The 15,530-nt window shown below is 48.9% G+C and overlaps 1 long non-coding RNA gene across 1 annotated transcript; it reads left to right on the top strand.

Annotated features, from left to right (window-relative positions):
- The first annotated feature begins 214 nt into the window (after nt 1-214).
- Nucleotides 215-8,088, top strand: LOC111848835 (uncharacterized). The gene is made up of 5 exons (XR_011989715.1): nt 215-323; nt 1,375-1,831; nt 6,602-6,758; nt 6,855-7,752; nt 7,860-8,088. It is a non-coding gene; the product is annotated as an uncharacterized lncRNA (long non-coding RNA).
- Nucleotides 8,089-15,530: the final 7,442 nt, after the last annotated feature.

Genomic DNA, 15,530 nt, shown 5'->3' with positions numbered 1-15,530 from the left:
ACACACACACTGACCAATTTAGAGAGAGATATGTTACAGCAACAAAAAGCAAATCTAAAAACTGATCCTTAAAGTAATAGAATTAATGAAATGAATGTATATGCGGACCCAGAAGTGGATGAAAGACACTCGGGCTGACAGGAGAGCAGAATCGTGGGGTCCATTAGCGCGACGTTGGCTGTGACCCCAGCCTGTTATCGTGCGACTTCTTCTTGTTATCAGTAATTCAAATCAGCCGTGAGGGCAGATTAATAAGCACAGCCCGTCCGTCTGCTGGGGGAGCGACACGCTTTGAAGATACGGCGCGGCGAAAAGACATTCCAGTAAGTGCTGGTAATTAATAACACGAAAACAAAATGATATCTCTATAGTGCAGTTCTGAGTCTAAGAGCCGTCGTATCTGGTTCCATTAGCTGCATCCCGGAGACGTGTGGTAACATCTTATTTCGGTCACCCTTAAGTAGAGAGAGCTGACCTACTGTGGGAGATTCATTAGGTACCAGGGCAACATAATGGAGAGTGGCCACAGAAACCCACCAATCAGGAGTCTCCGCTCCAGGGGGCCTCAAAGCCGTGTGACTTCCACGGCCCCCTCATAGTTAGAGAGCGGGGCAGCGGGAAAACGCTTTCCGTTACCTTCTGAAATAGGACACATCGCTCCCTCGGAACCCCGGCACCCCCACAGAGGGGGGCAGAGCGGGCTTGGAGACGAGCGAGGAGACAGACAAATGAAAAGAGGCGAGAGCAGGGTCAAAAGAGGGCTGGGGATAGTGGAAGGGAGGCCTGTGAGCCAGTAGTTATTTACAGAGAGCGAACCTCTGTGCCCAGCCGTGCCCATCTGGAGATAGCAGAGGCAGATGGTCCCTAATAAACACTCTAAAAAGCTTGCTCCCAGGCAAGGGGGCCCGTGTGCAGAGCCGGCCGCCCAAAACGCTCCCTCTGCCGGGGCGCCGGCCGCCCAAAACGCTCCCTCTGCCGGGGCGCCGGCCGCCCAAAACGCTCCCTCTGCCGGGGCGCCGGCCGCCCAAAACGCTCCCTCTGCCGGGGCGCCGGCCGCCCAAAACGCTCCCTCTGCCGGGGCGCCGGCCGCCCAAAACGCTCCCTCTGCCGGGGCGCCACAGACAGAGTAACAATCTGATTCTCATGCCGTCTCGTGGCACTGTGTGAGTTCGGGCTGTGCCAGGGTGAGAATACAGTAACTGATTCCCTTTTGCCTTCGGTGATTGCCTCTGTGGAGTGAAGTTTAGGTACCAGTCATCTTCGCTGGGCCCTGTAATAGGCTTCTGCAGCCTCTGCATGCACAAAACCTTAGTGCTCATCTTAATCCACATCGCAATGTCTGCCTGAACCTTCATCCCAGTCTTTCTGTTACAGATTCCGACAGTCATAATCTGGAATGCAGAGTCTTTTCCCACTAAACCGCAGACTGAAAGCCTTTGTTCTGCCTTTCCCATGTAAGCCAAACCTTTGCAAGCTGAGCACCGTGTGCGTTCTCTACCCAGAGCAGGTGCACACCCTTCCGTAGGGGCACGTGGGGTACACAAATTAAAGGGGACCCTCTGTGAACGGCCCTTTCAGACACATTCCGGTAGAAGCCGATATCATTAATCAAGTGACTATCACTAATTAATGAGGGCTGACGGCATAATATGGTTCATATTTCAAGGCTCATGCAAGAAACTTGTACTCCGGCAAGCAAAGTCATCAACCGGCTGGACGGAAAAGAAAGACGAAGCGATGGGAGATTATGGGAAAGAGGGGGGCACAGGACGAGGCCTGGGAGAGGAGGAGCGGATCCCAAAGGAAACGAGGGAAGGGACACAAGGAGGGGGTGAGTAGTAAGCAGGGTGGGGGACCGTGAGGCATGAGGAACCGGCCAGGCCTGCATGAGATGGGAGGGCAAATCGCGCACAAACATCAAGAGAGCGGGATAATTAAAGCTCGTCGCCTTTGATTAAATAAACAGGAGGGCCCCTCTAATCGCCGAGCAGTAAGTGTGTTATTTATAATTCCAGCTCTTCAGTCTACCCTGGCAATTATCAGCTAGAATACATGCATATTTGATCAGGAGGCTCAGTGGTGCCAAGGAGCACACCCACTCCCCGGGCTCCCCTCTGGAGATCAGGATGCACCAAGCTGGCTCAAAACAGTGCCAGGCAGCTGATGCTTAATGTTACCGTTACGTTCTGATTAGGCCGCGGCAACGTTACGGCATCATACAAACACTGGGCTCTGTACCACTTCGCGAAGACAGTAGATGCTTCCCCAGAACATGCTTGCCCACTATTTTGGTAACACCTCCTCCTCTGCCTCCTGGCTCATACCCACCTGAGTGCTCCTCCATGGCCGAATCTAAAACCTGAACCATAGCTCATTGATATCTGCTCATAAACATGAGGAGGAGCTGTTTGCAGGGGCAGCGATCTACTCATGGGAATTTTACTTATATAAAAATGTTCTGAGGGCAGAACTAAAAAAGACCAACCAGACTGTAGAGGAGGTGGGTTCTAGCAACTAGAGGAGGCAGGACCATCAGATGTCTTAGTCCAGCCTCCTCTAGTTGCTTGGACCCACCTCCTCTACAATCTGATTGGTTATCTCTCTGAACCAATCATTTTTCATAAAACCTCAAGAAGCCAGTGATCCAGCCAATAGGAATGAAGAAAAAGAACCCCAAATCCGACCGGCTGCTGCAGGACATCTTACATGGAACTCAGAAATATGCTGTTTAGCACTTTCGATGTTCAGATTTTGAGTAAATGCCACAGAGAGAAACACTGCCCATGGCCCCCCAGCTGCTTCCTGTTTATGGACACACACCTGACACTCAAGCAACAGGGGAACGATTCATGTAAGGGGCACAGGCTGTACCCGGTCCAGCAAGGCACTCAGCTCTGTGAGCCATCAGCTGGGGGAGTGGGCGGGCGCTGTTTCACTGGCACCAACTAGACCGCTGTGGTCACTGCACAGCTGCTCACTCCTCATAAATAGGGGGGAAAGATTTGGCATGGGGGGGGAGTGGCGGTGGTAAGACGCAGCAGAGAGGCAAATGGTGATTTCTTCATTAGTCACAGTAGTGTCAGAGCGATCCTGTGACTGCAGGCTACATGAGACCGTGGAGAGCTTCGGGGATTTTTTGGGGGAGAGAACAGCAATCTGTTCCTGTAGCTACATGTAGTATCACCTGTAGTTCATGGGGGGCTCATGTGTCAGGTAGCACACAAAGATATCACAATCCTTCCCTCTACTCTCACTTTGCATAAAAGCATCAGGTAAATGAGTTAGATCTAAATTCACAACTGCATCAGGCTTCATCCACCCAGATCCCCATCGTCCTTCTGTACAACAACCACACAACTGTATAACTCTACAGCTGGGACATAAGGGTTGGCTCCCAGGAACAAATGAGAAGAACATTATGGAGGTAGAGGGGGCAGTCGAGACTCTGGAAGCAGTGAGATTGGTGGCTGGTCTCGAGCAAGCTTTACGACAGCTCCTAGCATGCGGGTGACCATGAGGAACCAATCTGCCACATAATTACAACGCACTTCTGCTCTGCCTCAGTCACATACAGTATGTACTAGGCATGTAACGATGAATCACAAATCGGTTAACAATCGAACGGGAAAATGAATCGCTTTAGGAGTACTTCAAGAGAAAATTGGTGTAATATTACATTTGATTTGACAACGTCAGTTCGACGTCAGATGTCACTGGGTATTCACGTCGATGTCGCACACCGGGTTTTGGTTTTGACCGAATGCGAGATGGCGAGCGAATTTGAAATTGAGCATGAACTGCCGGGCGGTGCAGTGCCACAGTGGTTAGCGCTGCTGCATCACAGCAAGAAGGGCTTGGCTTCGGTCCCGGGTCCTTTCTGTGTGGAGTTTGCACGCTTTCCCCATTTTCACCTGGGGCTCCGGTTTCCTCCCACGGTCCGGGGCGAAAACCACACTGCTCCTCCTGAATCCGAGGTTCGACAATCCGGCGGACCCTCCTCTCCAGAACCCCCAAATAGACCTTACAAGAGAGGCTGAGGAGTGTGATCCCTCTATAGTTGGAGCACACACTCTGGTCCCCTTTCTTAAAGAGGGGGACCACCACCCCGGTCTGCCAGTCCAGAGGCACTGCCCCCGATGTCCACGCGATGCCCTCCACCGACCCAAAACGTCCCGAGTTGAGCTCAGCAGCACCCCATCCCCACCATAAACAGTGTTGATGTTGCACCATTTTCCCACCCAGAGCCGCCGGATGGTGCACCAGTATCGCCTCGAAGCCATCCGGAAGTCGTTTTCCATGGCCTCGCCAATACCCGAGTTTTTGCCTCAGCGACCGCCGAAGCCGCACCCCACTTGGCCTGCCGGTACCTGTCAGCTGCCTCTGGAGTCCCACAGACTAAAAAGGCCCGATAGGACTCCTTCTTCAGCTTGACGGCATCCACCAGCGGGTTCGGGGATTGCCGCCGCGACAGGCACCGACCACCTTACGGCCACAGCTCCAGTCAGCCGCCTCCACAATGGAGGCGCAGAACATGGCCCATTCGGACTCAATGTCCCCCGCCTCCCCCGGGACATGGGAGAAGTTCTGCCGGAGGTAGGAGTTGAAACTCCTCCTGACAGGGGATTCCGCCAGACGTTCCCAGCAGACCCGCACTATACGATTGGGCCTGCCAGGCCTGGCCGGCTTCCTCCCCCACCAGCGGAGCCAACCCACCACCAGGTGGTGATCGGTTGACAGCTCCGCCCCTCTCTTCACCCGAGTGTCCAAGACATGCGACCGCAAGTCCGATGACACGACTACAAAGTCGATCATCGAACTGCAGCCTAGGGTGTCCTGGTGCCAAGTGCACATATGAACACCCTTATGCCTGAACATGGTGTTCATTATGGACAATCCATGACGAGCACAGAAGTCCAAGACAACAAAACACCGCTTGAGTTCAGATCGGGGGGGCCGTTCCTCCCAATCACGCCACTCCAGGTCTCACTGTCATTGCCCACATGGGCATTGAAGTCCCCCAGTAGAACAAGAGAGTCCCCAGGAGGAGTGCTCTCTAACACCCCTCTCCAGGGACTCTAAAAAGGGTGGGTATTCTGAACTGCCAACAAACAACAGTCAGGATCCATCCCTCCACCCAAAGGCGAAGGGAGGCTACCCTCTCATCCACTGTGGTAAACCCCAATGTACAGGCGCCCAGCCAGGGGGCAATAAGTATTCCCACCCCCGCTCGGCGCCTCTCCCCGTGAGCAACTCCAGAGTGGAAGAGGGTCCAACCCCCTTCGAGGAGACTGGTTCCAGAGCCCAGGCCATGCGTTGAGGTGAGCACGACTATGTCTAGCTGGACCTTCACGACTTCGCGCACAAGCTCAGGCTCCTTCCCCATCAGAGAGGTGACATTCCATGTCCCAAGAGCTAGCTTCTGCAGCCGAGGATCGGACCGCCAAGGTCCCCGCCTTCGGCCACTGCCCAACTCACATCGCACCCGACTCCTATGGCCCCTCCTACAGTATGGGTGGTGAGCCCATTGGAGGGGGGACCCATGTCCCTTGTTCGGGCTGTGCCCGACCAGGCCCCATGAGTACAGGCCTGGCCACCAGGCGCTCGCCATCGAGCCCCACCCCCAGGCCTGGCTCCAGGGGGGGGCCCCGGTGACCCGTGTCCAGGCAAGGGAAACCGTGGTTCCATTATTTTGTGCATCATTAGGGGTCTTGTGAGCCGCACTTTGTCTGGTTCCTCACCCAGGACCTGTTTGCCTTGGGTGACCCTACCAGGCGCATAAAGCCCCGGGCAACTTAGCTCCTGGGATCATTGGAACACGCAAACCCCTCCACCACGATAAGGTGTCGGCTCCAGGAGAGGAGTTTTATTATTTTTTTTATTTACTTAAAAAAAAAAAATCCCAAATCAAGATAAATAAGTTTTTTTATTTACTTATTTTGATTTGGGATTTTTTTAAAACAGTATTTCATTCAATTGCAGTTGCACTGTTAAGAAGACGTGTTTTGCACAGTTTAGAAAGATAAATAAAGTGATATTTTTTTATAAATTTGTCTGCAGCTCATTCTGTTAAAAAAATCGTGAGAAAATTATATCGTGAACTGAGAATCGTGAATCGGATTGACTCGTGAGTTGAGTGTATCGCTACATTCCTAGCATGTACAGTACACATATGAGTTGCGTTCACACTGCAGTCCTTTCCTCTTCATCCTGAGCACATGTGGCCACGTTTACTTTCACTCAACGCTACCTCTTCTTACGAGCTAGGGACGGGGGCTAGAAGGGGAGAGGAATAACCATTATGGGGGAGTATGTAGCTCGGTGGGACAGGAATCTGCACCCGTGTCCGGAGGGTTGTGGATTCAAATCCCATGCCTGGCAGACAAATAATATGACAAATTGACAAAACTGCATGAAGAATTACAGCCCACGATAGCAGTGGTGCTAATTAGAAAGCAACAGAGTCCTTCTGACTGAGCAGATGCTCCTCTGCTGTCCTAAGGGCATTCACAGCCCCGCCCTCATTCTCACCACCGCTGTGGGCTTATTGAAATCCTGGCACAACCCTCCAGTCATGAGCTCATCTGCTGTTTCTTTCATGCAGCCCATCAACCTCCTGGTATTTCAGCTTCATGTCACGCAATCGACCAAAGCCCAGTGACATCTCTCTAAGAGGGGCCACCCAGGCTGGCTGAGTCAGGTCCACGAGCGGCACAAGGTGAACCGGGACTGGAATGCCCTGCGGTTCATCCTAAATGGAGGTGAGGTTCCACTCGTATCAGCTAGCAGACAGCCACGTCCTGAGTCTCCGCAAACGGCCCGAGTGCTTCCCACGTGTTTCCCACGTGGCTGCACAGCTCAAAGGCTACGAAATGGAGGGCTGAGACATTCGCCACCGAACCAGGAAACAGACTTGGAGGCCTCCCACTATACCGGCCCCCACACCTGACGTGCCAGCTAGTCTGCGCTTACTGGTAAGGATGGAGACCACCTAGCCGGTACTGGGCAGCTTTCCTCCTCCTGTCATTCAGCCTGACCTTGCAGAGCAACGCTCCAGTCTAATAATACTGAATTCTGGAAGCTCCCAAACAGATCCTAAAGCAGCAAGACTTCAGAACCGGGATGGGTAGGAACCAAACACCCAAAGCTTAAGCAGCCTAAACTTAAGCCTGGAGAGATCCACCTCAGAGAGCTCCACAGCAGCATCAGGGCGCTTCATCACCGCTAACGAGCACTCAGCTTAATTACTACTAATTAACAGGCCAATCCATTTCTTCAGGGCAGCGCTCCGTCAGCCTGACGTATCATATAAGCGAGCACGAGGCCCAGATAGACAGTAATATTCATGGATAGAGCCTTTAGTGATTAATGCTGCATCTCCTGCTTCCCTCAGACAATACGCTCGCTGTCGTGTTTATGAGCGCGGCATGTGGCAGCTGTGAAATATTAAGATGCCGTCTATTGAATTAGACCGGCAAACATTTGCACTAATCCCCATTATAAACAATTAAACAGACAGAACAAGGCAGCTTGACGGCAGCTCGGGCTCTTGAATAGGTATCATCGTTATTACGGCATTCGAGGAACGAGCAGAAGCCCGGATCTGCGTTGGCGCCGCGAGCTGAAGGACCGAAAAAGGGATCTGGCAGGGAGGTCTCCGCGGAAATGCAGCAGGCTCTGGCTGCGAGCTCACGGCACACATCCTGATGCCGTCAGCTCGCACGGAAAACACTAACAATCGTTACAAATCAGCCGGTAGGCAGGGGGTGGGGGTGGAGGGGGGGGGTTTGTAAATGTCTGAATTATAATGTAGGTCGTGACTAGCAAACACTGAGCTGATACATATCAAATGCTTTCAGCAGGAGTGAAAAGGTCCGGGCGGTTCAGACGCTAGTCGTCCATCGGGATGCCCCTCAGAGGGGCCCTCAGCCAGTGGGGGTCACCACCTGAGAGGCAGGTTGGAGAGGTGGGAATGCAATGGCCGGTTTACAGCAGCCGGGGACGCGATGTGGAGCACCTGAGCCTGTGACGCCGTCATGCAGCTGGGGGCAGGAAGCATGCCTCTCACCCACTCCATCTTTTCACAGTGAATCAACCCAGTGAAAGCCCTTGGAGGGAAAAAAAAATTAAAAATCAGCCAACGATCAATTGCTTTCGTCTCTGCTTCCATCCCACTTTACCGGCATTATGAATGTTAATCCAGATGAAAGACGGCAAATTTACCCAGGGCATCCCTCCACGCCTCCATCCCACTTTGGCAAGTGTATTTTATTAATGTATGGAGGAACTGCAAGACTGAATGGGCTTTTGTTTACATGCCTGGCGTGTCAGCCATGCCGTGTAGAGTGCTCAAGGCCAAACGCCACCATAGGAATGTTGCCATGAGAACAGCTGTATCCCAATGCCTGCCGAGAGTGAGGCCTGGCATCTCAGGTCTCGTTCTGTCTTCCTCGCTTGGCGTCGGGTGTGGGGTGATCAGATTTCGCTCATGACTAATAAGCATTCATCGCTGTGCGATTTATGCCCTGCCGATCAATGCTGGAGTTGCAACTTGATATGCTTGGACATAAAGATGCCTGATCGCTATGGCAATGCCTGGGCAGACAGATCGAGATGTGGGAGAACTGGCGTCCGCTTTAGGTGCTTTCACATTGAAGTTCAGGAACCTGGTTCCAAGTTCCTGAGCCGTCTCAACCAGGAACTTTTGTAGCTCCTGGCCACTTTTGTGTGCCATTTTCTCACAGCGCAACAGAAATTGTTACCTTTAGGCTAAATAAGCCTGAGAGACTTGTAGCTTGTAGGTAAAACTTCACTCGTAATTTCACTTGAAACTATACCACCCCAAAACAATGGAAGGATGAACAAGTCATTTTGTTAGTTGTTAGTCCGAAAATACAGGACAAATCAGGACAGCATTTTATTTACGTTATTTATATGGTCGCGTCTGTAAGTCATTCAGAAATCTGGCCACCAGATCAATCTTTCATTTTCCACAGAATAAAAGCGATGTAATGTTATTCTGCTAATAAGTGCTAGCAAGTCTCACCACTGGGATCGGTGAGATTAGACAAAAATATACCTGTTATTGGTTTAATTTTTTGATTCAGAAATAAAGAGTTGCAAGCAAAAAATGTATTTATTAATGCACTTACTGTAATTGAGATACAAACATAGTCTTCCATCTGCTCAATTTTTGTTCCAATACTTCTCTTTTCCCTAAGCTTCTGCCTTACTGCCAAGTTAGTGCCAGTGCTTGTGGTCCACCAATCAGCAAAGTTTATCGCTGTAACCTCCACCCAGTAGTACCTGATCAAGAGAAAAGTACCTATTCCAGAGTAGGGACTAAAAAAGGATCCGGAACTACAATCAGTTCCTGTAGTGGAAATGCAACGGAAGTTCCTGGTTTCTAAAAAATATCCTGGTTCCTGAAAGAAAGTTCCTGCAGTGAGAAAAAGCCTTTTAATCACAGATACGAGCCACTGGGCGGCCCGGTTCGCCTAGGCTGGGAGATTAGTTGGCCAACTCTAGAATGATTGACCACCGACTCCGGCACACGGCGTAGTGTTACATTCCCCAAGATTTATGTGCCACATTTCCCTACCCACCGAATCATTCCGAGCACTATTATTAATTCCGTTGTTCCTCGCCGCGTGCTCACTGCTGAATGGATGAAGAATAGCCATCGTCATAATTAAATCTGAATCGTCGGTGCTGGCCACGCCTGGATGGAGAGGGACTCTTCTGACACGTCAGAGAGGTCTATCCCACACAAAGTAAAAGAGGTGCAGGCTTCAAGGTCAGGTCAACATCAACCAGAGATACACAAATTATCATCCATCCATAATCGCTTTATCAATACTGAGTCATGGGTGAGTCTGGAGTCTAATCCAGAACACACAGGACAGCAGGCAGGGAAATCCTTGGATGGTATGCCAGGCTATCACAGGACACACACTCACACACTATGGGCACTTTGCAGACACCGATCCACCTTAAAGGCATTGTTAGGACCGGGGTTGATTCCAAGAAGGGCCACAATTCATATACAGAGGCCAACCTTATCAGTAGCCAATGATATGTGTCGAATCGGTGTGTGACAGAGGAGGGGGCACTTCAGGGCACTCCCCCCCCCCCCCCCTGCCCATTCACCCCCCGCTTTGGACCGGAGGAGGAAACCACAGAAGAGACCCATACAAATATGAGTAGAGAATGCAAAATACATGCAGGATGTAAGAGGCAAGACATTTCTACCTTATAAAATCGTGAACTTGAACTCCCCCCGCAGTCAGGCATGTAGTGGCCAGGCAGTAAAAGTACAAGTTTGAACCCCCATCCAAATTTTCTTCAGTCACCCCATTCTATGAAATCTATGGCGGAGGACCCCCCTCCCCAGTCGGGAAAATCTACCAAGAGGGACCTATCGGACTCCCCACAACATTTCTGGCTACAGGCCTGGACTGAGGCCAAATCAGTAACCACAAGAGGAGACATGGGGGGGGGGGGCTCACAGACTGATTTAGAGAGAAGCGCTGTTGAAACACCCGGGTGAAGCAGGGGCTTATCCACATTCGGCCACTCGAAATTCCCACAAGCACCGAGGAAGGTACTTAGAACCCCAGAGTACAGCAATCTGTTCAAACGCGTCGAGTTAAATCCACTTCGCTGACGTATCTACTGTCAATACTCTGCGTGCCGTCGGGTCGAACTTTCATCACCATGGCTACACCACTGTTTGTTTCCAGTGACAGACAGTCTTCTCTAAATTGGTCTCTGCTTTAATCAACCAAGGGTGAGTTTCCCGAAGCCTTCTTAACGCTACGTCGTTCGTTAGTTCTATCTTTTAACACAGAACTTAAGAACGACGTAGCGTTAAGAACGCTTCGGGAAACTCACCCCAAATCAGCTAAAAGAAAAATACCCATACCCCTTTTTTGAACAGAAATGGCTAAGTTATTAAATTTCACCAAAACACCTGTGCTGCTGCAGAATGTGAAGCAACTTAATTGATTAGAATAAACCAATAATTACTGAACTAGTTTCCTCAAGCAGTCACTCTTACAATCTGCACTGAGCACGTTACACAAAAACATCACTTGCTTATCTCTGTAACTGTGATGCAATCCCCAAATTTTTTTTAAACATAACCTCGAATTTAAATATTGGGTCTCAGAACTTCTTGCACTTGGCAAACATCAGCTTGCAGGAACACCATCGTATTACACCTAATATTAGCAGCTTAGCTAAGCCGTCCATAGGTGTGAATGTGTGCGACAGGTGATGGCTGGTGCCCCGCCCTGGGTTATTCTCTGCCTCCGCAACCCTGCAATGGGCAAGTGGGTATGGAAAATGGAGATAAATTAGTAACCTACTCGACACAAAACACATCTTCCAAAAGATGGAAGGAGCATCATGTTACTGACCCATACAGCAGAGCCACCAAGGAGCCTGACGTGCGACAAACTTCTCCCTGAAGGCCGACTAGCAGAGATCCCAGCCAGGCAAACTCCAGCCTCATGGCAAACCAGACAATCCTCAGAGGAGTGGCCAAAATCAGGTTCATTCTCCGAGTTCCCCCGCTGCAGTACTTAGTGAGAGACCTTCACATACAGGAATCTCCCTTCTATTCACAGCGTCACAGGGAAATGAGGCCCGAGATACAAGAGGCAAGTCAAATCTGCCATATGCTGCCAGAGGGATCCTTCCCATACCACTGTACATGCTCTTCAAACAGGAAAAAATGACTCAGGATAAAGAGTGTTAAGCAAATGAAATTAATTAGAAAAGGACACTGACAGGAATGCTTCTGAAATCCATGCGAGAGTACAGTGGCAGATCAGGGTGGGTGACAGGGAGAGCCAGCGCTGGACAAAGCACTGCAGTCAGAGAAGCCAAACCTTCAGGAGTTGTGTCTGAACCCCCCTGCCCTCATTACCTACCCCCAGCGCCAGTCCTATCCATCAGCCAACCTCTACCGTCCTCACAGGGTCCACATGGCACCAGGCATCCGGGCTGGCTGGACCCGGGATGGTGCCATGGGGATCCACTGAGCAGTGATATCTGTCGTTACCCTTCCTTTCCGTGGATGGTGTCCATCTTCTAGAGATTCTTCAAAGAGGTACGGTTAAAATTCGTTTTCTATATCACTGGAAAAATAAAGAGTATATGTCCCAGCCGCCAGGTGAGTGTGTGGACTGCATCCAGCCCCTCATCGACGGCCATCTTCAGCCACATAATTCCATTACAGCAGTAATGCCAATTCCAGTAACAGCAAGATTAGTCCATTAGCGAAATCGCTAAGTGGGAAGAGGAGGAGGTGTGTCCACTTATTCTAGGGCTTTGCGGCAAAGAACGGCACCATTGGGCAGTACTGGGTCCGCCCGATGGTGAGGGCCTGGGTGGGGCAGTACAGGAGTTTGTCCAGGATGCCCTGCTTCAGTTGCACAGGGCTCCTGTCCATCTGCAGGGGAACTGAAACAGTAAGTGACAGGTCTATACACCCTGGTTGCCCAAGATCAGAAGGTTCCGCACCTCTGGAAACCAGCACAGCGTAGCAGACAGGAACATTAGCCCATTAAACCAAAGACCCAAGTCCCATGTGCTAGCTGGCTGGTGTTCTGGGGATGACATCACCTCAAGGGATTCTCCTAAGCTCAATTAATTCCTCTGCACAAGCAAACATTTTTAACGAGAACTGATTGCCATTAGGTTCTGTATTCAATTATTTTTGTGTCACGTCTGACGATGCCTAACGCTGCATAATTCACTCCTGCAATAGCTGTAGTCACCTTTACAATCATTACACAATTCAATAATTATTACTACTGCTATGGCGTCCAGCTGCTTAACTGTTTGTTTGTAGGACTGTGGGTGTAGAAAATAAGCTGCACCTCACTGAGAATTAACTGTATGACTGAAGGTGTATGAGACTCAACAGGCTGCTTCCCACGTCACCCTTCCTCGGTCTGCCGTTTCTAGAATAATACACACCCACAATACCTGCTAAATAGCTCAGATATTGCCCTCTGTAACAGAGAAAGCCAGAGAATGAGGCATTCTTTCCATGGCCCCGAAAACTCACTTTGTTGCAGGTTTATTTATGTCCCGTAAGTGCTGCTCATTCACTTGAGATATCGCAGCTCTGTCCCACAATACTTCCACTCACTAAATGCGACGCACAGAATTCTTGCAGCATCAAAAGCCTCTGCATGTTAGTGACCCCCAGGTACTCAGACAGGGGTGGGTGTCAAACAACCTGGGAATCAGTGCATGAACTGTGGGTGCTCTTCTTCCAGGGAATGGTTTACCCCCAAATCTGGCTTCAAATTTCTATTTCTGGGGCTACTTTGTCACTTATATTTCAACCCAAAAGCTTTAATTAGGATAGTACACAATGTCTTGCACATACCGTATAAATCCATAATGAATATTGCATCATTGTATTCTGAAATTTACCACTGGCGATTACATATCTATGACATATAAACACAAAGGTTGTTATAAGCTCCCTGGGCGCCCAAACAGGTGGATGCCCTTCGCAGACAGCTTACTCTACAAAGAGCAAGTTGAGGGAGGCATAAAAAGAATTTCCCCACGGGGACAATAAAGGATCGATTATTTTTATTATCATCATTATTGTTTTTTAGTATTACAATTTATAGAGAATCTCCAACCACTCGTGATAATTAAAATATTCAACATAACCGCGAAAGATAATGAAGTTATTAAGCTTGTTTATAATGCTGAAAATTCAACAACGAACCAGGTTTGCCTAAGGAGCCGCAATTTATCTCCTACGCCAATTAATCTGGCATTAAAAGTCGTCTGGATCTCGGAATAGAAGCGTTCACAAGACTACCTGAAAGGGACAATGCGAATCTCAGAATCCTGGGAGTTCAAAAAGAGCAAATTGATATGCCTGCCACCCCCAAAGGTTTTCTCTCTGGTTTCCTTTATTTATTACTCAATTAACCTCATCATTTTGATACTGCAGAGTCCTGCCCCCCAAGTGACAGGGTACATCATTTGAACAACCGAAAATGCTGTGCGTTCATGTGCCGCCACGTTTTACTGCAGGGACTTGAATGGAATTAATATCGCAGATAATTAAGAATTAACGGGAGAAAGAACCTAATCAAAGTATCTACGTTTGATTTGCTTCCTGTGTGGCAGATTAATTCTGCACACCCTGACCGTACAGCTAAAGAAACTGGCACATGATTAATACATACCATGACATAAAAGTGGAAGTTAAAAGAAACACGAAAAAAACACAAGTTAAACAACCATCTCTCATGAACTTAATAGCCTACTTATTTGTAGACGGTCCTTTTATTTTTTATTGTAGATGACATTGTTTCCTCAAGGTGTTAAATCATGTAGAACATTATAAATTACTCCTTATTTTGTGTTATAATACATTCAGGACGATTTTAGTAATCATCCTCTGACGCAGAGATATACTCTGGCGAAAGAGAATTTTTTGTGTTTTGGGGTTTTGCAAAGCCGTTGTTCTGTCGAAAAATACTACCTATCGAGACGTGCTATCGAGCCTTTCTGCGCATGTGCAGTTCCACCGTTTTGGGATTAGGGTTAGGTTTTAGGGGTTAGGGTTAGGGTTAAGGTAAGGGTTTTAGGGGTTTTGGGGGGTTAGGGTAAGAGTTAGGGTTAGGGCTATCTATTAGCACTATGGTAGCATTTTTCGACAAGGCAGCATATATCGACAGAACACCTGCAGCCTTGTTGGATGCGGCCCGGGTTTGATGTAGTGGATCCGGAAGCGTTCCGGCATCACATGTCCTCTTAACTTCTCTGTGAGTCCTATTAGCTTGTGGTACATTAGGTTTTAAATGATCATTTCATTTTCAGCAGTATAATTATTCTTACGCACATGTTTGCACGGACTTTCCAGTGTACGAAGAGGCTGAAGGACCCAAATAAATGGATTAAGGTTTACTCTGCACTGCCTGCTTTAAAATGCTTCATTACAATTAAAACAGTAACATGCCAGTGTGGACTGATATTTATATTTTACGAAACATTTTACTGTGTGACATGCTATGTATTATATACCCAGATGTGTCAATTAATTGCTCTCCGATACATCTTACGTCCAGTATGCCTGGCACCTATCCAGGGAAGCACAGTGCGAATTGTCCATTGCAGGGCACACCCGATCAGATATTCAATGTCATTGCACGTTTTTATATTGTAGAAGGAAACAGGTAAGGTGAAGAGGATGTGTACACGCGGGGTAGATTTCGAACCCATAACCCTAGAGCATATGGTTACTCACTGCACCACTGTGCCACTGATATTGCAATAGATTATAAAAACTGTGCAGCTTATATCAGGCATATTTCATATACATACATATGAAATCAAACTGTTTTGGATAGTGTGTGAGATAAAAAGCCTGTTATTTTGACGTTGTGGGGACCATTCTTTGTAAAAATTTCTTTGTAAAAATCTGTGACTGCAATAATCTACCTATCTGTTTTCTGTAACCACTTATCCCATTTAGGGTCACTAGGGGG

This window comes from Paramormyrops kingsleyae, chromosome 3 (assembly GCF_048594095.1).
Source record: "Paramormyrops kingsleyae isolate MSU_618 chromosome 3, PKINGS_0.4, whole genome shotgun sequence".
Taxonomy (NCBI): domain Eukaryota; kingdom Metazoa; phylum Chordata; class Actinopteri; order Osteoglossiformes; family Mormyridae; genus Paramormyrops; species Paramormyrops kingsleyae.
The sequence above is the reverse complement of the archived record's forward strand: the minus strand, read 5'-3'. Positions and strand labels throughout refer to the sequence as shown.